The following is a 27,448-nucleotide window of genomic DNA, read 5'->3' as shown; positions in this document are numbered from 1 at the left end:
ATATCATTTGATGCAGGCTTAGCAATGGTTTAATAAAGGAAGATTGAAGTCTATTTCTATGAAAAGTCTGAAATTGAACCATTTCATTGTGTCCTGAACTTGAGATACACTGAGCTGAAGAAGTTTGCCCAATTGTGTCCAGCGATTTTTGCGTTGGGGACGTGCCTCACTTTGCAGCAGGGGTGAATGGGTTGTAGTAGCTCACAGTGTGGGATGAGCTCACCCTCCCCAGGCACCTGCATAAGGTCAAAAGATATTCTACACTTGAAGAAGGCTATTCATAGCCTTGAGAAAAGGCCAGGACCATGGAAACATTAGTTTGGGGACCGATTAGTTTCAGTTTTCAGCTTTAACCTTTGCAGATCTCTACAGAGTTGATTTAGGGAGGTACTGGAATGACTCCACAGGCTTTTTATTTGAGAAAAAAGATGTGACTGAAATTGAGAGAGAGAGAGAGAGAGAGAGAGGGAGAAGATCATCCAGTTGGCTTGGCAGCCATCAGCTATATATTCCAGACATTAGCACTGTTAAGGACAGTTACGTCTGCTCTCACCCTTGGCCACTTCTCTGGGCTTTACCCAAGTCACAGTGAAGGAGCTTCCTGGTTAAGACAAGCTTTCCACAAGGCTTAAGAGGTCATTTTTAAATTTAAACTTGCAGCATGGATGTTGTATATCCTAAAGTTATCCCAGACTCCAGAATGTTGACAAATTGTAGCCAGAAAATCTAAAATTTTTTCTTAGAGCCAGAAGTCATTCTCATGAACCAGAAAGAAAAAGGTTGTCTGTTTCCTTCTGAGAATGATTTATTCTTTTGTTTCTTCTATCATTGAGCCCATATAAGAGAGTGATGGGCCCTTCTAAATTGGAACTTTGCTATATGGAAGAATTTTTTTAAAGATATTCGTACCTCGAGTTTCAAACCAAAATTGAGCAGAATAGGTACTTTAGCAGTTAACAGCAAATACAATAAATATATCCTTAAAAATGAGCAAGGAGGATTTTGTTCATTTGAATATGGCCTCTTTTCTACTTGAAGTAAAATGGAATAAAAAATCTTTTGGTTTCATCCTTATAAGGGTTTCCCAATCAACTTTATCCATGTGATAGGTTAAGTGTCCAGGCTGGAATCAATACCCTGCTGGCCTGTGTGAGGATCAGCTTCTATTTCAGGGCCGTAGTTTCCCAGTTTTTGCACTGTTAGCAGACCTCATGGGGAAGCTGCCTCTCTCTGAACCCCTCCTGCTGCCTATAATTTTGGACATTGTTCCTTACTCACTTTGGGGTGGGGACTAACAGACATTCAATTACACATGTTTACTGTGTGCCTACTATGGCCCTGGCCCTGTGCTAGGTGCTGGGGCAGATAGAAAAACTAGAAAAACACCAGCTGGTCCTGCCTCTAAGCAGTCCCAATCTATCGTATCACTTGGGAAATGTTGAGAAAGTGCTGCACATTCCTTGTATCTTTTTCCTGGCGAGGTGGGGATATGTCTCTTATTTACTTCTGTCATTCTGAACGTGAAGCCACTCTGCGTGTTTCTGGTTGGCTTTATATGTCCTTGTTTCTATTTCCAGTTTATCATGAATTCAGTGTTTGGTAAGTCTCTATTGTATTTTGCACATTTATTATTCTTTGCTACTATTATTATTGTTGTTGTTGTTGTTATGCTCTCCTGATATACAATGTATTTTATAATCATCTTTTTAAGTCGCTCTGCTACTCTGGCATCTGCCTTCCGAAAGATAATCTGCTTTCGCCATCTTTATTTAAGGTTTGTTATGCATTTGCATTTTACTGCCCCTTCCAGAGATTAGTGCTGAAAGATCTGATGGCTTAAAGGATATTATTTGTAACAGGTACAGCACTGACGCTACGAGATAAGATTCAAGTTGAGATGGGGGAGAGTTGCTCTCTAAGTTGGTATGTGGATATGACTGTGATTGTAGAACATGACTCTTTGAGGCTCGTTTCTCGTGTGTTTAGTCCTTCAGACGGGTTTAATTCAAAAGTTTTCCTTGACAGAGAGACCAACAGCTGCTCTGCCTCTGGTGACACATTGTTGCTTTAAAAGTTAGTGCAGAAACTCTCCAGAATTCATTTTGTGTGTTGATGGGTGATACATACATGCCCCTCAACATAATATGGGCCTAGTGTTTGCGCACAGAAGGGCTCTCCATTTTGGTCTGCTGCCTGTAGCTGTCAGAAGAATTTTACCTGCTGTCTATCTTTCTTTCTGTCATAGTTTCAGCACTTGTCATTCAATCCCTAAACACATCCGGCCATAGTGACCTCCCTCCCTTGTCTGTACTGAAGGGGAAATGTTTGTTCGAGCTTTCTTGTCTTTAGCATTTACTTAGCAACTTGGAATAATATCTTTGAGGTATCCATTGCCCTGCTCATCAGAACGTGAGTGAGTGTGTGTGTGCGTGTGTACATAAATGTGCACGTGCTGCCATGGCACTCTTGTGTTGGCTCAGAGACAGTGGCATGGATCTTGATAGGCTGTGGGCTCTTTTTTTGAAATGAAACTGTAAACAAAGGATGGAAAATGTCAACCACTTTGGTTTTCTAGTGCTTTGTTGTTTAAGGTAGATGTGAGATCTGGGGATTTGTTTCTAGAAACAAGACTTTTTTCCTTCCAAATTTCTTTTTGGAGAAGCAAATGTGAGTTACCTCCAGTTAACTAGGAATCGGAAAATGTGGTGTGTTGGGTCAGATTTTTCTTCAAGTTTCCAAATCATCTGTCATTTTTACCTAGATTGCTGGCTTTTATGGACAGATAGAAGAGTAAGAGTTAAGAGAAGGCATTACTATTGTGTGGAAGCTCTTGGCTATCACCTGAGCTATTCTTTCGCATGGGAAGATAAAAATAAAGCCTGCCATCTGGCAGTGAACGTGGATGAATATCATATATAGTCATTCAATAATATATATGCCTGTGTGAATGTATCTGTACGTGCATTTATGGTTTTTGGGGTTTTTATGTTTTTACACCCGTGGGCCTTCATTCTTGAAAGTTTGAGAGTAAAGGGGCCATAAAGATCTTGTACAGTAAATGATCCTTGGCTGCATTTCTGTTTTATTAGGAGCCTGTACCAGTAATTGATGTTAGAGTATGTTGCCCTTGTCCATTTTCTTATCTGAGTAGTACTGCCTGTTGGGCTTAGGGGTGGGTGTGAAATGGGTGGAAAGAAGCCATTCTAGAGGGATGTTGCTTTCATATTTTTTCTATAATTTTTAGTGTGTGGGTCATTGACAAAATTGTTTTTAGAATTTTTCTTCTATTATATTTATCTCCTTTTAATCTCTGTGTCTTAGTAATAAGGCAGTAACAGTGGAGTCATGAGTGTTGCGTGGAATAATGATTTAGACTTCCACCCAAGTCCACCCAGAGGACCATCCCTGAAGTGGTTTTGTGATGGTGGCTCCACCTGGTGGCTCTCCTAGGAAACTCCTCCTCCTCCCCACCTTTTCTTTCTCCAGGGGAGAATCTTGATCAGGATGCCTTTGGTTCCTCTGATTTAGTGTTCTCAGTCCACGCAATTCCATCTCAGACCTACGGCCTCTCACATTATACACATGTTCTCTTTAGCTCCTTTCCTTTCTCTTCTAATGTTTGCTCCTTGAACTCGTAGAATCTGTTTCTCCATCCTTGTTCCATCTGTTTTACCCCAACTGACCAGGATCATTGTTGATAAGCATAAAAAAAAAAAAAGACTCCTACAGGCACGACTCTAGTTATAGATATTAATTTGGACACAATAAAGAATTACACTAAAATCCACGTTGGTAAGCCATGGTCTCCTCCTTAATAGCTCTAAGTACCCCTAACTACTTCTTCACTTCTTGTTGAACCCAGTTTTCCTCAAAGGAGCAGTATTTTATTACTGATGTTGTTTTCAGTTGTCAGCAGGTGGTGAAATAAAGAGCCAACTGACCTTGCTGGCTTCATTATCGTTTGTCACTTCTTTACAGGATGCCCCTTCCTGCTTAGGCACGGGCTGCCCCCCTGCCCCCCTCTGGGTATACCACCGAGCATAAGTGTTCTTGATAAATAAATTTGTTTCTTCTTTAATTTCATTGATTAAAGTTTTTTTTACTTGATGACATTACAGATGTGCCTTGTTTTAGCTGCACTATGGGTTAGTCTGGGAACTTAATCACCACTTGTGACTTTGTTTCTATGGGAAAAAGATTTGGAGTTCTAAACCCTGTGCATAGTGCCTAACCCACTTGTAAATCTGACTTGATTTTTTATTTTGTTTTTATATAGCTGGCATAAAGCCTTAGGTACCTTTTAAAAGTCAGAGGGTCCATATAAGTGGGGATAACTGAAGTTTTCTCATGTCGTAGAGGAGTTTACGATTCACATGATGCAGAATGCTGGAATTGTACAAGCTCTGTGCAACACACCAGGCTCCAAGGATAGCTCTGGGTTCAGCCACATCGCACCATTGTACGCAGTGCTTATTTTCACAAGTTCTGAGTTGGACCTTGGCGTGCCCAAGTTTGCATGTATAAGGCATGTTGTAATAAAAGAGGGTGCTGTTGTATATTTCCATCTATTGGCGAGGAGACGATGCAACAAGCTCAAATGGATGTTGGCCAGCATTTCCCAGCGCATGTTGGGCAGAATTGTAGCCCTATAAAATATTCCACAAAAGGGGGAGAAAGAGAGAGATAAGGACATAAAGAGAGAGAGAAAGTTGGCTGTCTGGACAAATAACTTTTGGGTACAGCTGCACGCACAAGCACTCTCTTAGAGACTAATAAATGAACTAGCGTCTCGCAGGCTCTCAGATGTCCTATGTGAGGAAACCTGCTTCACTTTGACCACCGAACCACGTTTCACTGAAGACTAGTTAGGACTCTGCTTTGGGGTATGCTGGGCTTTAAAATGCAGAGCAAGGAGCTGTCTAAGCATGTCCAAGATCATCTTCAGAGTCTACCTTGCACAGGTAATGTTAGAGTGAGTGAGCATCGATGGTGGTGCTGGCACTGCAAGAAATGACTGATGATGCTTCTCAAGCCCATGGCCATGAACAAAACAAGTTAGATGATGCTACGAGAATATTCCCCAAATCTAAAACTTGAGAGCCAGTCTTTTTTGGTAGTTTTTCAAGTGACAAGCTGAAAGAGATTTTTTACCTTGATCGTTTTTGGGGTCCTTGTATCTAGGAGTGTCCCCCTGGTCTGGGCTTTGGCAGGAAAAGTGGGCTGAGTGGGCGGACCCAGTGAACTGCGAGGCCAGGTCCACCTGGGACTTGAGTCAGGACAGAACCTGGGAACCCAGGGGCGGATTTTATAATGATGACAGAATGGTGGTCCCCCGTAGTCAAAACATTCCCATTTCCTTCTCTATCTGCTTTGATAGAAATTCAGGGAATCTTAGCTTTTCCTGATACCATTAAAGCCTGGTTCGACATGGAGAAGAGCTCTGTTCATTCTCTCCCCTTCCTCATGAAAGAGGCGGCCATTTTGAGTTCAGGTGACGAACCCACCTGTGGGACTATGAGGACAAGCCATGTTGCCTGATGTTTCAGAGTTCTGGAATCATAGAATTCCTGATGTGGCTGAGGTCCCTGATAGTGACCCAGCCTTTGGCCTGATACAGGGACCCATGGAGTCTCTGCCCAGGGGACCTGAAAAGACACGCCTGTGGTCTGGGGGACTGACCTTTGCTAAGGCCCACATGAGCTTCTCCTTTTCCAAGGAGGGGGGAGTGTTCTCAGAAGAGAGCTGGTAGGTTAATTGAAAATAGTTAATTAGAGGTATTGTACTGGGATAGTAGCTGTCCTCACTTGTGGAGAAAGCCCTGGAAGGGGGGCCTTTTCTTCTGAAGTTCCCTTATTCTCTTTTAATTACACAGATTGGTCCTCCTGGTCTGTCATCACAGCCTGGTCCCCCCATGTCACCTGCAGGCTCAGCTTAGTCTTTGGACTTGTGGCTTTTGGTGCTTGTGAAGCTCTGGGACTGTTATGCCCTGAACAATGAGGACATTTCATGGCCCATCTTCCTAACCCACTGTCAGGCTGACAGCAGGCCCAGTTACAGTGCTAGGTGGACCACCCTTTTGTCCCCACCGAGAAGGGGAAAGAAAGAACAGCTTGAAGCTTCCCCTGGGTGTGTGTGTGTGTGCATGTGGCGGGGGAAGCACATTAGAAGGGGACTAAACTGCTTGTTCCATTAGTGTTTCTCTGGAGACCTGAATAAGCTCAGTGGCAGCAGGGCCTTGTTGCAGGAAAAATGGCTGTAGGCAGAGTCCAGACCCCCCTTCTGCTACCCCCCCAAAGTTTCTGTGGGACTTTGGGCAACTCTCATACTCTGTTTTCTAATCTGTAAAATAAGGAGATTACTCTTGTTAATTTCCTTAGGGAAGTTGTGAGGATAAAAATTAGGAAAGAGAATAAATTTAGGGGCAGAGGGTGGTAATAGATTGAAGTAGGGTGGGGAGTCACTCCCTGAATATAGTAGTAGTTGTTATTAAAGATGATAAACTGCTAGTAAGGCCCCAGAGTGTTGGGAAGAAATTATTGATATCTGGAAACGAATAAAGTGTTGTTTCCATGAAGCAACCAGTGATCAGATGTGCACGGAGCATTCTCCAGGATAGACTATATGCTAGGCTATAAAAGAAGTCCCAGTAATTTTAAAAGGATTAAAATCATGCAAAGTATGTTCTCCGGCCACAGTGGAATGAAATTAGAAATCAACAACAGAAGGACATTTGGGAAATTCACAAATATATTTGTGAGAAATTAAACAACATACTCGTAAATAACCAGTGGGTCAAAGAAGAGTCCACAAGGGAAATTTTAAAATACTTCGAGGGACTTCCCTGGTGGTCCAGTGGTAAAGAATCCGCCTTACAATGCAGGGGACGCGGGTTCAATCCCTGGTGAGGGAACTAAGATCCCACATGCCATGGGGCAGCTAAGCCCGCGTGCCACAACTACTGAGCTCACCTGCCTCAGCTAGAACCTGCGTGCCGCAAAACTACAGAGCCCTCGCGCTCTGGAACCCACGCGCCACAACTAGAGAAGAGAAAACCTGCACGCCACAGCTAGAGAGAAGCCCACGTGCCTCAGTGAAAGATCCTGCATGCCTCAATGAAGATCCTGTGTGCCGCAGCTAAGACCTGACGCAGCCTAAAATAAATAAATAATAAGTAAATCTTTTTAAAAAAAGGAAAGGAAAAAAATAAAATACTTTGAAATGAGTGAAAATGAAAACACAACATTTGAAAATTTATTGAATGCAGCTAAAGCAATGCTTTGAGTGAAGTTTATAGCTGCAAATGCCTATATTCACAAAGAAAACAGATCTCCGATCAATAGCCGAACTTATTTTTCCAGCTTTATTGAGATATAATTGACATATAGCACTGTGTAATTTTAAGGTGTACAACATAATGGTTTGATATACATATATATTGTGAAATGATTATCATAATAAGGTTACTTAACACATCCTTTACCTCACATCATTACTTTTTTTTTTTTTTTGGTTGTGGTGGTGGTGAGAACGTGTAAGATTTGTCTTTATGTGATTTATTTCACTTAGCCTAATGCCCTCAAGGTTGATTCATGTTGTCCTTATTTTTTACGGCTGAATACTATTCCTCTGTGTGTGTGCGCGTATGTGCATGTGCGTGCGTGTGTTTGTATCATATTTTTAAAATCCATTCTTCCATCAATGTACACTTAGGTTGTTTCTGTCGTGAATAATGCTGCAGTGAACATCAGGGTGCAGATATCTCTTTGAAACAGTGATTTAATTTCCTTTGGAAATATACTAGAAGTGGGATTGTCAATAGCCTAACTTTTTACCTTAAGAAATTAGAAAAAAGAAGGGCAAACTAAACTCAAAGCAAGCAGAAAGAAGGAAATAATAAAGATCAGTGTGGAAATAAATGAAATAGAGAATAGAAAAACAGTATAAAAAATCACTGAAACCAGAAGTTTCAATTGGCTCTTTGAAATGGTCAATGAAACTGATAAAGTTTAGCTACACTGATCAAGAAAAAAGGAGAGAAGACTTAAACTACTAATACGAGGAACTAAAAAAGGGACCTCACTATTTATCTCAGAGAAATTAAAAGAAATATAAGGGAATACTACGAATAACTTATACACTGCTGGTGGGAATGTAAAATGGTACCTCTGCTTTGGAAAACAGTGTAGCATTTCCTCAAAGTTTTAAGTATAGTTACCATATGACCCAGCGTATCACACCCAAGAAGAATGAAAACATACGTCCACACACAAACGTGCACACAAATGTTCATAGCAACATTATCCCTAATAGCCAAAAAATGGAAACTACCCAGATGCCCATCAACTGATGAATGGATGAACAAAATGTGGTTTAATCCATACAATGGAATATTATTTGGTGATAAAAAAGAATGAAGTACTGATACATATTACAGCATGGACGGGCCTTGAAAACACTATGCTAAATGAAGGAAGATACAAAAGATCTCATATTATATGATTCCATTTATATGAATGTCCAGAATAGACAAATCCCTAGAGATGGAAAGTAGATTAGTGTTTGCCCAGAGCTGGGTGTGGGGATGGAAAGTGACTGCTAATGGGCGTGAGGTTTCTTTTTGGGGTGACAGAAATGTTCTAAAATTAGATTGTTGTCGTGGTCGTACAATTCTGTAAGAACATAAAAACCATTGAATTGTACACTTAAAATGGGTGAATTTTATGGTACATAAATTATATCTCAGTAAAGCAGTTTAAAAGAAAAAAGATTACCGCACAAATTAGTGTTAAAATGCAGCATCTGGTTGTGCCTATCTGTCTGTCCATCTCTTTCTCTTTTCCGTCCTCTGCCATTACCCCCTCCCAGCTGAGGGACAAGATGTGTCATTCCATTTATTCAAGTCTTTACAAATTATATATTTCTCAGTGAAGCTTTATTTTTTCCTCATCCAATCAGTTGCCTAGGAGATGGTGAGTCTGAAAGATCAAAAAGACACTGTTTTGCTAGAGATGACCTAAATATTAGGTAATCGATTTGAGAAGGGTAGAGAACTGACAGTGGCATTCTGTTGTTCATTTCTCAAGGGAAAAAAAAGAAAAAGAGTTTCCTGTAAATCAAAAGCCAAACTTCTTATATTATAAGTTCTGTGCTTCATAGACAGCCTTTGCTGGAAAGGAAAGAATCCGTTTATGGTTCCAGTTTTTCTTGCCGTTGTCAGTAACTCTGCGTTAGCCATTTTTGCCTCTAAATCTTTATCTGCAGCTCTGATGATTTCTTCAGCAAAGATTCTTAGATGTGGAATCACTGGACAAAAGCATGTATATATTTTCTGGGACTTTAAGTTGTTATCAAATCGATTTCTTGAAGGCTTACCCCACCACCAGAAGTGGGGAGAGTGCTTCTCAGTGTTTTTAGCTGGAATTTCTTTGATTAATAGGGTGCTTGAACATTTTTTTTCCTCTGTTGTTTGTTGGTATTCTTGGCTCTTACATTGAGGTCTGGGTATTTTTCTTACTGATTAGCGTGTTATTCCTTTCTCATTCACGGCAGATTGTGCTTCCCAGTTTGTGGGCTTTTCATTTTCTTTACAATTGGTTTTGGTGTACAGAAATAGTACATTGTTATGCAGATTCGTATATTGATGTTTTCTTTGGAGATTTTCTCTGAATAAATTCTCCCCTAATTTTTTGTCTCCTTTATACTGGCTTCATTTTTTACTTCCAGTGTTTAATTGATATGGAATTTTGATATATAGTATGAGGTTAGTGTGCAAATTGATTTTTATTTTGCAGTAGCCACTTTTCCAGGACCATTTATTAAATATCCAGCCCCCCATTAATTTTTGATATATCGTTTATCATATAAACTCTTTTGGACTTTCAATTCTATACCATTAATTTGTCTAACCATTCTTGTATCAATATAGTTAACTATGGTGGCTTTATAATATGTTTTAATATATGGTATGGCTTTTTTTTAGATAATCAAACTTCATCTATTTATTTGTTCATTAATTCAAAAATATTATTGAGTACCAGTTTGTGCTAACCATTATGTTAAGTGGTGTGATACAGTGGTGAGTGGAGCAATAGTAGACACCCTCCCTCCCCTCCTTCAATTCTTTTTTTTTTTTTTGGAAGACCACAACAAAAGCAACAATGATTGCAATTACCAAACACAAAACACACTCATACTATGTCATAATATTGACATTCAGTCCAGTAATCCTCCACTGTACGGCTCCTTTACTTTGCAGTGAAAATTGATTTGTATACTTTTTGCCTCTGAGTCCTTGTGGGATTTTTTTATTTATTCAAACAGAAAGTCACAAAAATTATAATCATCCTCATCAGTTCACTCAGTACCATGTAATTAATTTTCTTTTTCATCTTGATCTTTTGTTAGCACTTTCATGAGTTTATCAGTTTTCCATTAGAGTTCTGAAAACGCTTATTCATTCAGTTCAGCAGTATAGTCAGTTACCAGAAACCTGTACTTGTCAGAGTCTTTTCCGTGAATTCCTTGAAGATGAAACCCTTTTATAGGAACATTTTTGCAAAGGCATCAGAGTACACCCAGAACTCTCTATAAATGACAAAAGACTAAAAATGACCATGGTTAAAGATTTGATGAAAGTTCATAATAAGGCAATTGACAAGGAAATTTAGTTATTTCTGAGATATACATTTTAAAGTAATAACTAGAATCATGACTTATAACGTTATACCAGAGCATATAAGATTTTTAGAAATTTCATGTAATGTCTGAAACATATTTTTTTTTTTGCGGTACGCAGGCCTCTCACTGTTGTGGCCTCTCCCATTGCGGAGCACAGGCTCCAGATGCGCAGGCTCAGCGGCCATGGCTCACGGGCCCAGCCGCTCCGCGGCATGTGGGATCCTCCCGGACCAGGGCACGAACCCGTGTCCCCTGCATTGGCAGGCGGACTCTCAACCACTGGGCCACCAGGGAAGGCCCTGAAACATTTATATTAACATATTTCCATACAAATAACCCAAAGAAACTTTAGTATTAGTTTTTTTTCTGTTTGTTTGTTTATTTTTATACTGCAGGTTCTTAATAGTCATCAGTTTTATACACATCAGTGTATACATGTCAATCCCAATCACCCAATTCAGCACACCACCATCCCCACCCCACCACGGTTTTCCCCCCTTGGCATTCATACTTTTGTTCTCTACATCTGTGTCTCAACTTCTGCCCTGCAAACCGGTTCATCTGTACCATTTTTCTAGGTTCCACATACATGCGTTAATATACAATATTTGTTTTCCTCTTTCTGACTTACTTCACTCTGTATGACAGTCTCTAGATTCATCCGTGTCTCAACAAATGACTCAATTTCGTTCCTTTTTATGGCTGAGTAATATTCCATTGTATATATGTACCACAATTTCTTTATCCATTTGTCTGTCGATGGGCATTTAGGTTGCTTCCATGACCTGGCTATTGTAAATAGTGCTGCAATGAACATTGGGGTGCATGTGTCTTTTTGAATTATGGTTTTCTCTGGGTATATGCCCAGTAGTGGGATTGCTGGATAATATGGCAATTCTATTTTTAGTTTTTTAAGGAACCTCCATACTTTTCTCCATAGTGGCTGTATCAATGTACATTCCCACCGACAGTGCAAGAGGGTTCCCTTTTCTCCACACCCTCTCCAGCATTTGTTGTTTGTAGATTTTCTGATGATGCCCATTCTAACTGGTGTGAGGTGATACCTCATTGTAGTTTTGATTTGCATTTCTCTAATAATTAGCGATGTTGAGCAGCCTTTCATCTGCTTCTTGGCCATCTGTATGTCTTCTTTGGAGAAGTGTCTATTTAGGTCTTCTGCCCATTTTTGGATTGGGTTGTTTGTTTCTTTAACATTGAGCTGCGTGAGCTGTTTATATATTTTGGAGATTAATCCTTTGTCCGTTGACTCGTTTGCAAATATTTTCTCCCATTCGGAGGGTTGTCTTTTCGTCCTGTTTATGGTTTTCTTTGCTGTGCAAAAGCTTTGAAGTTTCATTAGGTCCCATTTGTTTATTTTTGTTTTTATTTCCATTACTCTAGGAGGTGGATCAAAAAACATCTTGCTGTGATTTATGTCAAAGAGTGTTCTTCCTATGTTTTCCTCTAAGAGTTTTATAGTGTCTGGTGTTACATTTAGGTCTCTAAGCCATTTTGAGTTTATTTTTGTGTATGGTGTTCGGGAGTGTTCTAATTTCATTCTTTTCCATGTAGCTGTCCAGTTTTCCCAGCACCACTAATTGAAGAGACTGTCTTTTCTCCATTGTATATCCTTGCCTCCTTTGTCGTAGATGACTTGACCATAGGTGCGTGGGTTTATCTCTGGGCTTTCTATCTTGTTCCATTGATCTCTGTTTCTGTTTTTGTGCCAGTACCATATTGTCTTGATTACTGTAGCTTTGTAGTATAGTCTGAAGTCAGGGAGTCTGATTCCTCCAGCTTCGTTTTTTTCCCTCAAGACTGCTTTGGCTATTTGGAGTCTTTTGTGTCTCCTTACAAAGTTTAAGATGATTTGTTCTAGTACTGTAAAAAATGCCATTGGTAATTTGATAGCGATTGCATTGAATCTGTAGATTGCTTTGGGTAGTATAGTCATTTTCACAATATTGATTCTTCCAATCCAAGAACATGGTATATCCCTCCATCTGTTGGTGTCATCTTTAATTTCTTTCATCAGTGTCTTATAGTTTTCTGCATACAGGTCTTTTGTCTCCCTAGGTAGGTTTATTCCTAGGTATTTTATTCTGTTTGTTGCAATGGTAAATGAGAGTGTTTCCATAATTTCTCTTTCAGATTTTTCATCATTAGTGTATAGGAATGCAAGAGATTTCTGTGCATTAATTTTGTATCCTGCAACTTTACCAAATTCATTGATTAGCTCTAGTAGTTTTCTGGTGGCATCTTTAGGATTCTCTATGTATAGTAACAAGTCATCTGCAGACAGTGACTGTTTTACTTCTTCTTTTCCAATTTGTATTCCTTTTATTTCTATTCCTTCTCTGATTGCCGTGGCTAGGACTTCCAAAACTATGTTGAATAATAGTGGTGAGAGTGGACATCCTTGTCTCATTCCTGATCTTAGAGGAAATGCTTTCAGTTTTTCACCATTGAGAATGATGTTTGCTGTGGGATTGTCGTATATGGCCTTTATTATGTTGAGGTGGGTTTCCGTTCTGCCCACTTTCTGGAGAGTTTGTATCATAAATGGGTGTTGAATTTTGTCACAGGCTTTTTCTGCATCTATTGAGATGGCCATATGGTTTTTCTCCTTCAATTTGTTAATATGGTGTATCACATTGATTGATTTGCGTATATTGAAGAATCCTTGCATCCCACTTGATCGTGGTGTATGATCCTTTTAATGTATTGTTGGATTCTGTTTGCTAGTATTTTATTGAGGATTTTTGCATCTGTATTCATCAGTGATATTGGTCTGTAATTTTCTTTTTTTGTCGTATCTTTGTCTGGTTTTGGTATCAGGGTGTTGGTGGCCTCATAGAATGAGTTTGGGAGTGTTCCTTCCTCTGCAATTTTTTGGAAGAGTTTGAGAAGGATAGGTGTTAGCTCTTCTCTAAATGTTTGATAGAATTCACCTGTGAAGCCATCTGGTCCTGGACTTTTGTTTGTTGGAAGATTTTTTTTTTTTGTGGTACATGGGCCTCTCAGTGTTGTGGCCTCTCCCGTTGCGGAGCACAGGCTCCAGATGCGCAGGCTCAGCGGCCATGGCTCACGGGCCCAGCCGCTCTGCGGCATGTGGGATCCTCCCGGAGCGGGGCACAAACCCGTGTCCCCTGCATCGGCAGGCGGACTCTCGACCACTGGGCCACCAGGGAAGCCCCTGTTGGAAGATTTTTAATCACAGTTTCCATTTCATTCCTTGTGATTGGTCTGTACATATTTTCTGTTTCTTCCTGATTCAGTCTTGGAAGGTTATACCTTTCTGAGAATTTGTCCATTTCTTCCAGGTTGTCCATTTTATTGGCACAGAGTTGCTTGTAGTAGTCTCTTAGGATGCTTTGTATTTCTGTGGTGTCTGTTGTAACTTCTTTTTCATTTCTAATTTTATTGATTTGAGTCCTCTCCCTCTTTTTCTTGATGAGTCTGGATAATGGTTTATCAATTTTGTTTATCTTCTGAAAGAACCAGCTTTTAGTTTTATTGATCTTTGCTATTGTTTTCTGTTTTTCTGTTTCATTTATTTCTGCTCTGATCTTTATGATTTCTTTCCTTCTGCTAACTTTGGGTTTTGTTTGTTCTTTCTCTAGTTCCTTTAGGTGTAAGGTTAGATTGTTTACTTGAGATTTTTCTTGTTTCGTGAGATAGGCCTGTATAGCTATAAAGTTCCCTCTTAGAACTGCTTTTGCTGCATCCCATAGGTTTTGGATCGTCGTGTTTTCATTGTCATTTGTCTCTAGGTATTTTTTAATTTCCTCTTTGATTTCTTCAGTGATCTCTTGGTCATTTAGTAATGTATTGTTTCACCTCCATGTGTTTGTGTTTTTTACATTTTTTCCCCTGTACTTGATTCCTAATCTCATAGCGTTGTGGTCAGAAAAGCTACTTGATATGATTTTTCTTAAATTTACTGAGGCTTGACTTGTGACCCAAGATGTGATCTATCCTGGAGAATGTTCCGTGCGCACTTGAGAAGAAAATGTAATCTGCTGTTTTTGGATGGAATGTCCTATAAATATCAATTAAATCTATCTGGTGTATTGTGTCATTTAAAGCTTCTGTTTCCTTATTTGTTTTCATTTTGGATGGTCTGTCCATTGGTGTAAGTGAGGTGTTAAAGTCCCCGCTGTCATTGTGTTACTCTCGATTTCTTCTTTTATAGCTGTTAGCAGTTGCCTTATGTATTGAGGTGCCCCTATGTTGGGTGCATATATATTTATAATTGTTATATCTTCTTCTTGGATTGATCCCTTGATCATTATGTAGTGTCCGTCCTTGTCTCTTGTAACATTCTTTATTTTAAAGTCTATTTTACCTGATATGAGTATTGCTATTCCAGCTTCCTTTTGATTTCCATTTGCATGGAATGTCTTTTTCCATCCCCTCACTTTTAGTCTGTATGTGTCCCTAGGTCTGAAGTGGGTCTCTTGTAGACAGCATATATATAGGTCTTGTTTTTGTATCCATTCAGCAAGCTTGTGTCTTTTGGTTGGAGTATTTAATCCATTCATGTTTAAGGTAATTATGGATATGTATGTTCCTATGACCATTTTCTTAATTGTTTTGGGTTTGTTTTTGTAGGTCCTTTTCTTCTCTTGTGTTTGCCACTTAGAGAAGTTCCTTTAGCATGTGTTGTAGAGCTTGTTTGGTGGTGCTGAATTCTCTTAGCTTTTGCTTGTCTGTAAAGCTTTTGATTTCTCCATTGAATCTCAGTGAGATCCTTGCAGGCTAGAGTAATCTTGGTTGTAGGTTCTTCCCTTTCATCACTTATGTATATCATGCCACTCCCTCCTGGCTTGTTAACCTTATGGGAGTTCCCTTGTATGTTATTTGTCGTTTTTCCCTTGCTGCTTTCAATAATTTTTCTTTGTCTTTAATTTCTGCCAATTTGATTACTATGTGTCTCGGCGTGTTTCTCCTTGGGTTTATCCTGTATGGGACTCTGTGAGCTTCCTGGACTTGGGTGGCTATTTCCTTTCCCATGTTAGGGAAGTTTTCGACTATAATCTCTTCAAATATTTTCTCAGGTCCTCTCTCTCTGTCTTCTCCTTCTGGGACCCCTATAATGCGAATGTTGTTGCGTTAAATGTTGTCCCAGAGGTCACTTAGGCGGTCTTCATTTCTTTTCATTCTTTTTTCTTTATTCTGTTCTGCAGCAGTGAATTCCACCATTCTGTCTTCCAGGTCACTTATCCGTTCTTCTGCCTCAGTTATTCTGCTGTTGATTCCTTCTAGTGTAGTTTTCATTTCAGTTATTGTATTGTTCATCTCTGTTTGTTTGTTCTTTAATTCTTCTAGGTCTTTGTTAAACATTTCTTGCATCTTCTCGATCTTTGCCGCCATTCTTTTTCCGAGGTCCTGGATCATCTTCACTATCATTATTCTGAATTCCCTTTTGGAAGGTTGCCTATCTCCACTTCATTTAGTTGTTTTTCTGGGGGTTTATCTTGTTCCTTCATCTGGTACATAGCCCTCTGCCTTTTCATCTTATCTGTCTTTCTGTGAATGTGGTTTTTGTTCCACAGGCTGCAGGATTGTAGTTCTTCTTGCTTCTGCTGTCTGCCCTCTGGTGGATGAGGCTATCTAAGAGGCTTGTGCAAGTTTCCTGATGGGAGGGACTGGTGGTGGGTAGAGCTGACTGTTGCTCTGGTGGGCAGAGCTCAGTAAAACTTTAATCTGCTTCCCTGTTGATGGGTGGGGCTGGGTTCCCTCCCTGTTGGTTGTTTGGCCTGAGGCAACCCAACACTGTAGCCTACCTGGGCTCTTTGGTGGGGCTAATGACTGACTCTGGGAGGGCTCACGCCAAGGAGTACTTCCCAGAACTTCTGCTGCCAGTGTCCTTGTCCCCACTGTGAAACAGAGCCACCCCCCGCCTCTGCAGGAGACCGTCCAACACTAGCAGGTAGCTCTGGTTCAGTCTCCCCCGGGGTCACTGCTCCTTCCCCTGGGTCCCGATGCACACACTACTTTGTGTGTGCCCTCCACGAGTGGAGTCTCTGTTTCCCCCAGTCCTGTCAAAGTCCTGCAATAAATTCCCACTAGGCTTGAAAGTCTGATTCTCTAGGAAGTCCTCCTCCCATTGCCGGACCCCCAGGTTGGGAAGCCTGACGTGGGGCTCAGAACCTTCACTCCAGTAGGTGGACTTCTGTGGTATAAGTGTTCACCAGTCTGTGAGTCACCCACCCAGCAGTTATGGGATTTGATTTTACTGTGATTGTGCCCCTCCTTCTGTCTTATTGTGGCTTCTCCTTTGTCTTTGGATGTGGGGTATCTTTTTTGGTGAGTTCCAGTGTCTTCCTGTCAATGGTTGTCCAGCAGCTAGTTGTGATTCTGGTGTTCTCGCAAGAGGGAGTGAGTGCAAGTCCTTCTACTACGCCATCTTGGTTCCTCCTCTGTGGTATGGCTTTTGTCCTTCCTGTTATCACTCTTCATTTTCAAAAATATTTTAGCTGCTCTCACTTGTTTATTCTGAAATCATGTTATCAAGTTAAAAATTCCATTGGTATTTTGTTTTGAATTGCATAAAAGTATGTCAGTTTAGAAAGAACTGACATTTTCCTGACTTTTTTTGTTTAAAAGTTTTGTATTGTGTCATACAAATTGTCTTTATGTACGGGTGCATAAGTGAAACTCTTTTCTCCCCTCACCCCTTTACCCCAAATGTCACAGGGGTCCAATTCTTGCAAATATATCACCACATTAAAACATATATCTACTTCTGAATTCTAAACAGCTGATTCTAGTGATTCACTGACATATAGGATATTACTGTTTAATCACGTTATGGTTTAATTTGTGCTGCCTTGCTTACTCCTTATAATCCTTTTCCTATATAGATTGTGGTTATTGTTGGCTTTTGTAAATAGGATCGTTTCCCCTTCATACTTTTTTCTTATTGCCAGTCCACAGAAGAATTTAACTTTGGAATATTTCTGTCATAATAGCCATTTGTGGAATACTCTTGTTAATTAAAAAAATATTCCCCTTTGATATAGGAGAATTGCTAGTACTTATTAGAAGGTGGATGAGTAGAAATTACAAAAATTCTATATTTGAACAAATGACATTTTTCTCTTTCTTTTTTTTTTTTCTATTGGGGTATAGCTGTTTTACAAAGCTGTGTTAGTTTCTACTGTACAGCGAAGTGGAGTTCCCAGTGCTATACAGCAGGCTCTTATTAGTTATCCATTTTATACATATTAGTATATATATGTCAATCCCAATCTCCCAATTTATCCCACCACCACCCCCGCTTTACCCCCTTGGTGTCCATACGTTTGTTCTCTACATCCATGTCTCTATCTCTGCCTTGTGAACCGGTTCATCTGTACCATTTTTCTGGGTTCCACATATATGCATTAATATACGATATTTGTTTTTCTCTTTCTGACTTAATTCACTCTGTATGACAGTCTAGGTCCATCCACGTCTCTACGAATGACCTGATTTCGTTCCTTTTTATGACTGAGTAATATTCCATTGCATATATGTACCACATCTTCTTTATCCATTCGTCTGTCGATGGACAGAACAAATGACTTTTTTTTTTTTTTTTTTTTTGGCGGTACGTGGGCCTTTCACTGTTGTGGCCTCTCCCGTTGCGGAGCACAGGCTCCAGATGTGCAGGCTCAGCGGCCACGGCTCACGGGCCCAGCCGCTCCGCAGCATGTGGGATCTTCCCGGACCGGGGCACAAACCCGTGTCCCCTGCATCTCAACCACTGCTCCACCAGGGAAGCCTGCAGAAATGACATTTTATAAACAAAAATTCCTTGGCTTCTTTTTTTCAGTAAGATTAATTTATTTTATTTCCTCTCAGTAGTTTTATTTTATTTTATTTTTAAAAATTTTATTGGAGTATAGTTGATTTAAAAATTCTTTGGCTTTCATAGAGCTTTACAGTTTACATAGAGAGAGAGACTGTATGACTCATTCACTTCTTAGAATTACCCTGTGAAGGGTGGTGAGAGAAGCATCATTATCAGTCCATTTTAAATATAAAGAAACTGAGGTGGGGAGAGGTGAGAAATGATTTTCCCAAGGCACCAACAGAGGCAGACACCGAAGGTCTCTTGCTGCCTTCATCTCACAGAAATATATGCAGTAATACAAGTAATAGTTTCAGAAAAGCCTTAGTGAGTGGCTGATCTTTAATGATTATTTTTGGGCACTTGTGACTGCTGACTGCATTTCATTCTATAGTACACTTATAGTCTTCTTTTTCCATGTGTGTGTGTATGTGTGTGTGTGTGTGTTTAGATTTTGATTTTCTTTCCTAGATTGTAAACTCCTTGAAGGAAGAAACCACATTGTATTCATCTTGGAACCAACTTTAATTATTGGATGAAAGCACACTTGACCCTTGAACAACGTGGGTTTGAACTGTGCGGTCCACATAGTATACAGATATCTTTCAACAGTAAATACTGCAGTACCACATGGTCCATGGTTGGTTAAATCCGTGGATGTGGAGGCGCCGCGGATACAGAGGACCGACTATAAATTATACTCAGATTAACCCACACGTCGTTCAAGGGTCAACTGTATGTAGTTCGCAAACACCCCAACCTTTTTGCAAAATGAAATACCAGAAGGAAAACTATCAGAGGGAGAACATGCTTATTAAGTTATATATTTAGGGAGAAACTGTTGAAATTCTGTGATTCAGAGAAATTGTCTTTGGTGACTGAGTACTGAGGAGAGAGGAGACTTACTAACTATCTGGTTTGGAAAGTGGATTATGAGAATAAGGACTACATTTAGCTCTGGGCCTGATAATGGGCCATTAGTAGAGAGTGAGACAGCAAAATACATTTCCAGAGGAGGAAATTTGAACCAGATCTTGAGTAACAAGATTGAAAGTAGAATTAAGTTATAAGGGTAAGTGTGTTTGTGTGAAGGCTCCTAAATGTTTCATGTTTCCTAGTATAACATGAGATGAAGTATATCCGGGGTATGGGAAGGTTTAGATTTTATGTCATCCTTTTAATCTGTGTTTGATTTTACGCCCTTCCCCAAGGTTTTCTAAATGCGACTGTATAGCGTTCAGTTTATTTTATGTCCAACAGTGTATCCACTCTTCCCTCCTTTCCGGACTCCTTCCTCTCTGATATTTGAGTGTTCAGCATCACCATCGACAGAGCTAGGGAGAGAAAGTGAAGATACTCATCAAAAGAGATGGTTGGATTATGTGTTAATTTTGCTTGTGTGGAATCCCATATTTATTATGCATTACCAGTGATTAGTATCATGTTTTCAGATTTCAGTTTAAGTAAAATCTGTCTGTGTAACCACCTCTTGTTGACTCGCTGAAGATGCCGGAACTTTGGAGCAGGGAGCCTTCTTCCCCACTCCCCCTTGAATGGGTTCTTCAGTATTGTCATTGCTTGCAAAGGAAAATCAGATTTCCCAAGGTTTTGTTATTGAGTTTTCCCCTTATTTCTTTTAACCCCTTTTTCTAGATCCTGGTGTTTGACAGAGTAAAGTGCGCGCGCGCGCACACACACACACACACACACAAGAACTGTTGTGAATAGTTCTCTTTTTAAAAAAATGTTGTTTAGGGAAAAAAATGATACCAGTTGTTTTAAGTTTAACTTTTAAAAAGCTTTAAAGCAGCTCTTTGATAATATCATTGGGAGTAGTTTGTTTCTTTTGAAGAAATTAGCTTCCTTTGTAATTTACTTTTGTCTAAATCATTAAGATAAAAAATAAGACACTTGAAGTTATATAGGAAGAGAAAAAGTAACTAAGTTGCCAATGTGTCTGACACTAGCAAACCCAGATGAGCCAGGAATGTAAATTCTGATTCTATTTTGTACGTATATGTACACTTCAAAACATACTTCACCGGCTTCCCTGGTGGCGCAGTGGTCGAGAGTCCGCCTGCCGATGCCGGGGACACGGGTTCGTGCCCCGGTCCGGGAAGATCCCACATGCCGCGGAGCGGCTGGGCCCATGGGCTATGGCCGCTGAGCCTGCGCGTCCGGAGCCTGTGCTCCGCAACGGGAGAGGCCACAGCAGTGAGAGGCCCGCGTACCACAGAAAACGAACAAACAAACAAAAAAAACCAAAACATACTTCACACTTGCCTCCTAAGCTTGGGCTCTGTAGCCCTGACCTTCTTGCACAGAATTTGTGTGCAATGCACAGTTGTGCTTAAGAGCCTCCTTCCCGCCTTCTCTCTTTCCTTTCTTCCTTCCCTGTCCCCCTGGCTCCCTCTCCATCCTCCCTCTGTGATGTCTTACTCTTCAAGCTCCATCCCATTCTGGAACTAGGCCCTGGGGTGTGCATATATCTGCGTATATTAAATGTGTGTCACCAGCTCTTATTTACATTTGTGGAGGCTTGACTGGAATAACGTGGATCATTGAAATCCACGTTCTACCCGCAGACACCCTTTTGCAGTTTATTAGAAAGGCTTATGTAGGATGCTATTTCACTTTTCTCATCCCTTGCTGATCATCTCAGGTGGAGGTGTTAATAAATTAAAAAATCGCCAACCTAAGCAGCAAGAAGGAAGAGAGGAAGAGAGGCAAGCCTCAGTTGGGTGGTTCCGCAGGATCAATCTCTCCCTCTGCCTACATCTTCATAAATTATGAACTGTATCGATCTGTTCATATTGACGTATGGACTCATTCTATCAAAAGCCGAAGTTGAAGTGGAAAATGGAAAGTGATCGTTTATTAGAGCTGAGGAGTGTCAGCTTTGTACTGAAACCAAACCAAACCAGACCGACTCGGACGGCCTCCCTTTCAACCTTTAGATTGCATATTGCCGGAGGCAGGTGGGGCCTGGGTAACCAGCAAGACTTGATAACAGTTGACAAATATCCTATCCACTTTCGGTGGCTTAGAACTTGACTGTGAGTTCACTGAGGCTGGAAAACCATTTGTGTGCCTTTTTCTCCCTTATACTTCTGCCCAGGATGAGTCAGAGACCTTCATTTGAGGACTTATGAGACATTCAGATAGTTCACAGCTCTCACAGCCATTAGCAATCTTGGGAAGGTCATTTCACCTTTGAAGCATCAGTTTCTTCCTCTGCAGATTGGAAGGTTGATTGAGAAGTATTCAGTAGTTTTTAAATCTGGGGACCCTTTCTAAAAGTTTTTGACTCTTTGGATGACAAATTTCCTTATCTGCGTTAGCACATAACTAGGTCTTCAGATTAGGGTCATGGTACTGTTTATATATAGTCCTGTGAAACATTTTAACCTGTGTGCCCTCATTTTGGCTATTAAGCCCTTTGGAATGTTAAAAAGCTAAAGGATCCCACTCTTGTCTTTGCAAACGCTATCCAGGGTCCCCAGGAAGGAATATTGGGATCCATTCTACGTATTCTCCACAGCCCATTCGAGCTCCTGTGGCCAACAAATGTTTGTTGGATGAATCAGGTTCCCACATGCCCTGTCAGAAATTTCTGGAGAGCTTTAGAGGATTTTGGTTCTTTGCTGAGAAAGCCCCATGGTGGTTTTATTGGGTAATGAATTTAAAACAGTGTTTCTGCCTTTGGTAAGCCATTTGTTCTTGCCCACTGTACGGCAGTGCGGGTTCTTTACTCAGCTCGATTGTGCGGGGTTGAATGGGTGGTGAGATGTGTATTCATTTTGCGTTCACATTAGCATGTATCAGAATCCTACCTCCCCCAAAAGGCTTTTTTCTATTATCTCCATTTTTATATCAGTAGGTGTGGGATAAAATCATTCATGGCAAATTGGGTTAACTTGCAAACTGTGGGTACCAATTCCATTCCCCCAACTTGGTTAGATGATGCGTGAAGACTGCTAGCTAAGTGATGTAGGTCTTTTAGCCTGTTTCATATTTCAAAATAAGGTTTTAATAAAGATATGTAAAATCAGCTCAAGAAGGGACTTGAACAGGTATTTATACACCTATGTTCGTAGCAGCATTATTCACTCTAGGCAAAAGGTGGGAGCAACCCAAGTGTCTATCAATGGATGAATGGATAAACAAAAGTGCTCTATCCATGCAATGGGCTATTATTCAGCCCTAAAAAGGAAGAAATTCTTTTTTTTTTTTTTTTTTTTTTTTTTTTAATTTTTGGCTGAGTTGGGTCTTCGTTGCAGTGCACGGGCTTCTCATCTTGGTGGCTTCTCTTGTGGAGCACGAGCTCTAGGCACACAGGCTTCAGTAGCTGGGGCACACGGACTCAGTAGTTGTGGCTCCTGGGCTCTAGAGCACAGGCTCAGTAGTTGTGGCACACGGGCTTAGTTGCTCCGCGGCATGTGGGATCCTCCCGGACCAGGGCTCGAACCCATGTCCCCTGCATTGGCAGGCGGATTCTTAACCACTGCGCCACCAGGGAAGCCCAAGAAATTCTGATACATGCTACAACATGGATGAATCTCGAGAACATTATGCTAAGTAAAAGAAGCCAGTCATAAAAGGACAAATACTGTATGATCCCACTCGAATGAGGTCCCTAGAGTAGTCAAATTCATAGAGACAGAAAGTAGAGTGGTGGTTACCAGTGGCTGGAGGGAGTGGGGAGATGGGGAGTTCTGTTTAATGGATATGGAATTTTAGTTTGGGAAGATGAAAGAAGCTCTGGAGATGACAAGTGGTGATGGTTGGACAATAATGTGAATGTGCTGAATGCCAGTGAACTGTACCCTTAACAGTGATTAGAGTGGTAAATTTTATGTTATGTATGTTTTACCACAGTTTTAAAAAAGAATCAAGAATGATATGGCAAATACTCAACACCCTTCTACCTACCATCAGCTAAGAAATTTTAACAATTAATAATTACCATTGAAATGTCGTATATGTTACCCTACCTCAATTGAATTGTGTGTTTTTTGAGGAGTGAAGGATGACTTGGGTGATAGAATTCTGGGACAGGAAAACTTTCCTTCTGCTTTGTTTTCCGCTTGCATTTGTTAGCTAAAGACAAACATACTAAACAAGTAGGAAATTAGTAACCTTTTCCTGGCCTTTAAAATTAGTGTTTCTAGAAACTTCTAAAAAGAAATCTTTCTAGAAACTTCTTTTACCCTTTGGGGCTGGATGAATGTGGAGAAACAGTCAAGGGAAATGACACTTAACTTACCAGGATAGAAGAATGATAGTGTATTTGCAGCCTTTATCTTTCCTGAGTGTGTGTGTGTGTACGTGTGTGTGTGTGTGTATGTGTGTGTGTGGTGTTTTTTTAATTAGAAAATGAATTTATTAAATATAAGGCCAGAGGTTGAAGCCACTGACAGATAATATGCAACATCACTGTGGGGAAAGGGGCTTCTTTAGTGAAAAGACCTCTGCCACCACTGACGCTCAGAACTGGATGTCAGAAATTCCATTCCTGCCCACTCCGAGGAGTGCAGTGATGGTGGCGTGGGAGATGAAGGTGAGGATGCAGTGAGGAAAGAGGCAGGGTTCTGCTGAGGAGGGTAGGTTTGAGAAGGGAGCAGAGGAGGAGGCTCAAATCTTTCAGAAGCAGCCACAGCCCAGCCCTGTGGGGGCCCTCCTAGGGCTTCAGCATCTCAGGGGAGCACAGTTGCCCAGCTCTCCTGGGGCCTGTTGCAGCCATTGCAGGTGCTGATGCAGTCCTCCTTATCCAGGAAGTTGTTCTGCTTCCTTCTGCATCTGCCGTAAGCCAAGGTCTTGCAGAGCCTGGAGCTGGCGTTGTAGAAGTACCTGAACAACAGGGCCTTGCAGGGACCCACGTAGGGAGGCTCCAGGCAGAAGGTGGACTGCGGGGCTTGGGCAGGGGTGCTGGTTTCAACCCTCTGGGTGCCAGCCGCCAGGGTGCCCAGGAGGACAAGAAGGGATGCAGAGAGGCAGAGCCGGCTCATCTTCATGGCCTTGCAGGAGGGCTTCTGAGTGTGTGCATTTTAAACATTCTTTGAGGCCCTGTTCTGTGCCAGGCATTGTTGTATCAGTTATCTCTCGCCACAGTAATACTGCATAACAAATAACCATAAAACCTCAGTGGCAACCAACAGTAAGCGTTTATGGCTTCTGAATCTGGGGTCAACTGGGAGCCAGCTGGGTAGTCTTTACGGTTTTGCCTGGACTTCCTCATGTGTCTGGAGGGCCGCTAGCGTTTGGTTCGGCTTCAGCTGCAGGCCTTCGGCACCTCGGCCCTGCTCTGTGTGTCTTGCATGCTCCAGCAGGCTAGCTTGGGCACATTAATATGGCAGTGGTGGAGGTGCAACAGAGCAAGTTCCCTTGAGGCCTGGGCTCCAAACTGGCACATTGCTACCTCCAGTTCACTTTGTTTTCTAAAACAAGTCACATCAGGTGGGGAAATCTACTCTGTCTTTAAGACTCCTTCCTCCATGCTGCCCTGCCTGACTCCACAGCACTTTAGATTACTGCCTCTTTCTGAAAACACTTGTTTTGCCTTCTATGTCTTTACCCCTCTCACCCCTGCTCTACCTTTTTCTCTGTTATATTTTGCCAACTCCTCAAGTGTAAGCTATTTTTATGGTTCTGTCTTCGGCGTCTTCGATTCTGTCTAATTCCTGGGCTCAGCCACTGCCACAAAGCATACGAGCCCCCAAACCTCACCTCTGGGCTGGACCTCCCTCCTTGCTTCCCTCACCCTCACCTCCACTCTCAGCCACCCTGTGCTGGTTAGTGGTCTCGTGGCTGCAAGTCACAGACACCCTGGTTTCACCTGGCGTAGGTTGTAAGGAAATGTCTATCTTGTACAACAGGAAGTCCAGAGGCAGAGCAGACTCCTTGGGGCCCAGGTTTCTTCTCCCTCCACCCTGCTTCCCGTTGAGTTGGCTTTGTGTTGTGGCCAGCAAATAGGGCAGTGGGCGTCCCTGGTTATACCTAGTGGGGGGAGGACAGGGGCTTCTCTTCTTTGAGATGCCCAGGGCAGACCCATCTCTGTCTCTCACTGTGCCACCCTGGCTTAGGGCTGCCCACCCATCCCTGCACCCGCCCCTGGCTGGACCTAGCCCGGGGTTCGGTTGTCTGCCGTGGAGTCCCCAGCTGTCCCCACGTGGCCGAGCCTCAGAGTCTCCTGCCTGTCAGACTCCCACTTCTGCTTGCTTCTGTATTTTCGTTGGCAGCATCACGCCAGCCTTCAGTTCTTCCCATCAACACTTCATTTTGTTTTTGAGATTATTACTAAAGGCTTGTTCAGGGCTGGGCTCTGGGCTAACCTCTCATAATCTACAAGGCGGCCAGCTCAGCTGCTGCTCACAGGAGTCTAGGATTTGAGAATCCAAGAGTCCCGGGCAGCAGCGGCAGTGGGGACAGTGGGATCAGGGTGAAGAGAGCATTGTGCTCTGGGTGCCGTGCTGTCCCATGATGGTGGTGATGGGGGCACTTAGCCCTGCCTCAGAGGTCGTCAGGGAAGGCGTCTGAGAGGGGCTTGCTTCTAAGCTGACAATGCAAACTTCGCAATGTTTCTTGCTCTTCCTTAAAAGAAAAATCATCCCTGGTCCCTGATTTGGACCCTGATCTCGCCTTTCTGTAGACCAGAGGTTGGCAAATCCCAGCCCATGGGCCACATCTGGTGCTACCTATTTTGGGAAATAAAGTTTTATCGGCACATGGCCATGCCCCTTCATTTACATACGGTCTGTGGCTGCTTTTGTGCTACAGCCACAGAGCTAATTGGTTGCCACAGAGACTGTGTGGCCTGCAAAGCCGAAAATATTTCCTCTGGCCCTTTACAGAACAAGTTTGCCAAGCCCTGCTGTAGACGGATAGGAAAACTCAATTCCTGCCCTCCAGGAAGTTTCGTCTTGCAAAAGGAGACTTACTTAGGTATAGTATATAGAAAACTTGATCATGAAGCCTGTTGGCGTAAAGATATTTAAGTGCTGGGCTTCCCTGGTGGCACAGTGGTTAGGAATCCGCCTGCCAATGCAGGGGGCCCTGGTCCAGGAAGATCCCACATGCCGCGGAGCAACTAAGCCCGTGCGCCACAACTACTGAGCCCGCGCTCTGGAGCCCGCGAGCCACAACTACTGAAGCCTGCGCGCCTAGAGCCCGTGCTCCACAGCAAGAGAAGCCATCACAAGGAGAAGCCTGCGCACCGCAATGAAGAGTAGCCCCTGCTCGTCACACTAGAGAAAGCCCGTGCGCAGCAACGAAGACCCAACAGAGCCAAAAATAAGTAAATAATTAAATTTATTTTAAAAAAAGATATTTAAGTGCTGAGGCAAACGGTGCAGGCAAAAATCAGCGTTGTTGGAGGAATCCATGTGCACTTATTTCTCTCTACTTCTCTCCCTTTGCTCTTCCTTTCTCTATTCCACGAATGAATCTACATTCATTTTATTGCCTCCAAATTTCTAGATTAACACCTTCTAGATTTACAGTTTCAAAATTTACACTTTTCATGACACTCAGTTCCCTCCAGGGGGAGAATAAAGGTGCAGATCGGTGTGGAAAATGAAAAGTCTGAGTGTGAGATACCATTTTTTAAAATGTACCTTTGCTACTCTCCCGCATTTCCAAGGAAAGTAGGACTTGCTTCAATAAAGGAGAAAAACCTTTATTTGCCTTGAACAAAGAGATAACTATGTGTATCAGTAAACTGTTTGTTTAGGGGAAAAAATTATCTTTAAAAACCTTTGCTTACAGGTAGCCCAGTCCCTTTATCTGCACTGCTCATTTGCCTAGAAACCCATCCTTCTCTGAATGACACTCCTCCAGAGGGGCCTTGGCAACGAAACTCTTTGTAGCCCCTAGAGGAAGCCCACAGTAACGGGTTTTGTTCTGATCACAACAAAATCGCCTGCTGTGACGTAG

The 27,448-nt window shown here is 41.8% G+C and overlaps 1 protein-coding gene across 6 annotated transcripts in view; it reads left to right on the top strand.

Annotated features, from left to right (window-relative positions):
• Positions 1 to 27,448, top strand: part of SH3KBP1 (SH3 domain containing kinase binding protein 1) — a 344,495-nt gene that overhangs the window by 136,694 nt on the left and 180,353 nt on the right. The window lies entirely within an intron of this gene.

The sequence above is a fragment of the Phocoena phocoena genome, chromosome X (genome assembly GCF_963924675.1).
Source record: "Phocoena phocoena chromosome X, mPhoPho1.1, whole genome shotgun sequence".
Taxonomy (NCBI): domain Eukaryota; kingdom Metazoa; phylum Chordata; class Mammalia; order Artiodactyla; family Phocoenidae; genus Phocoena; species Phocoena phocoena.
This window is presented reverse-complemented; position numbering and strand designations above follow the sequence as displayed.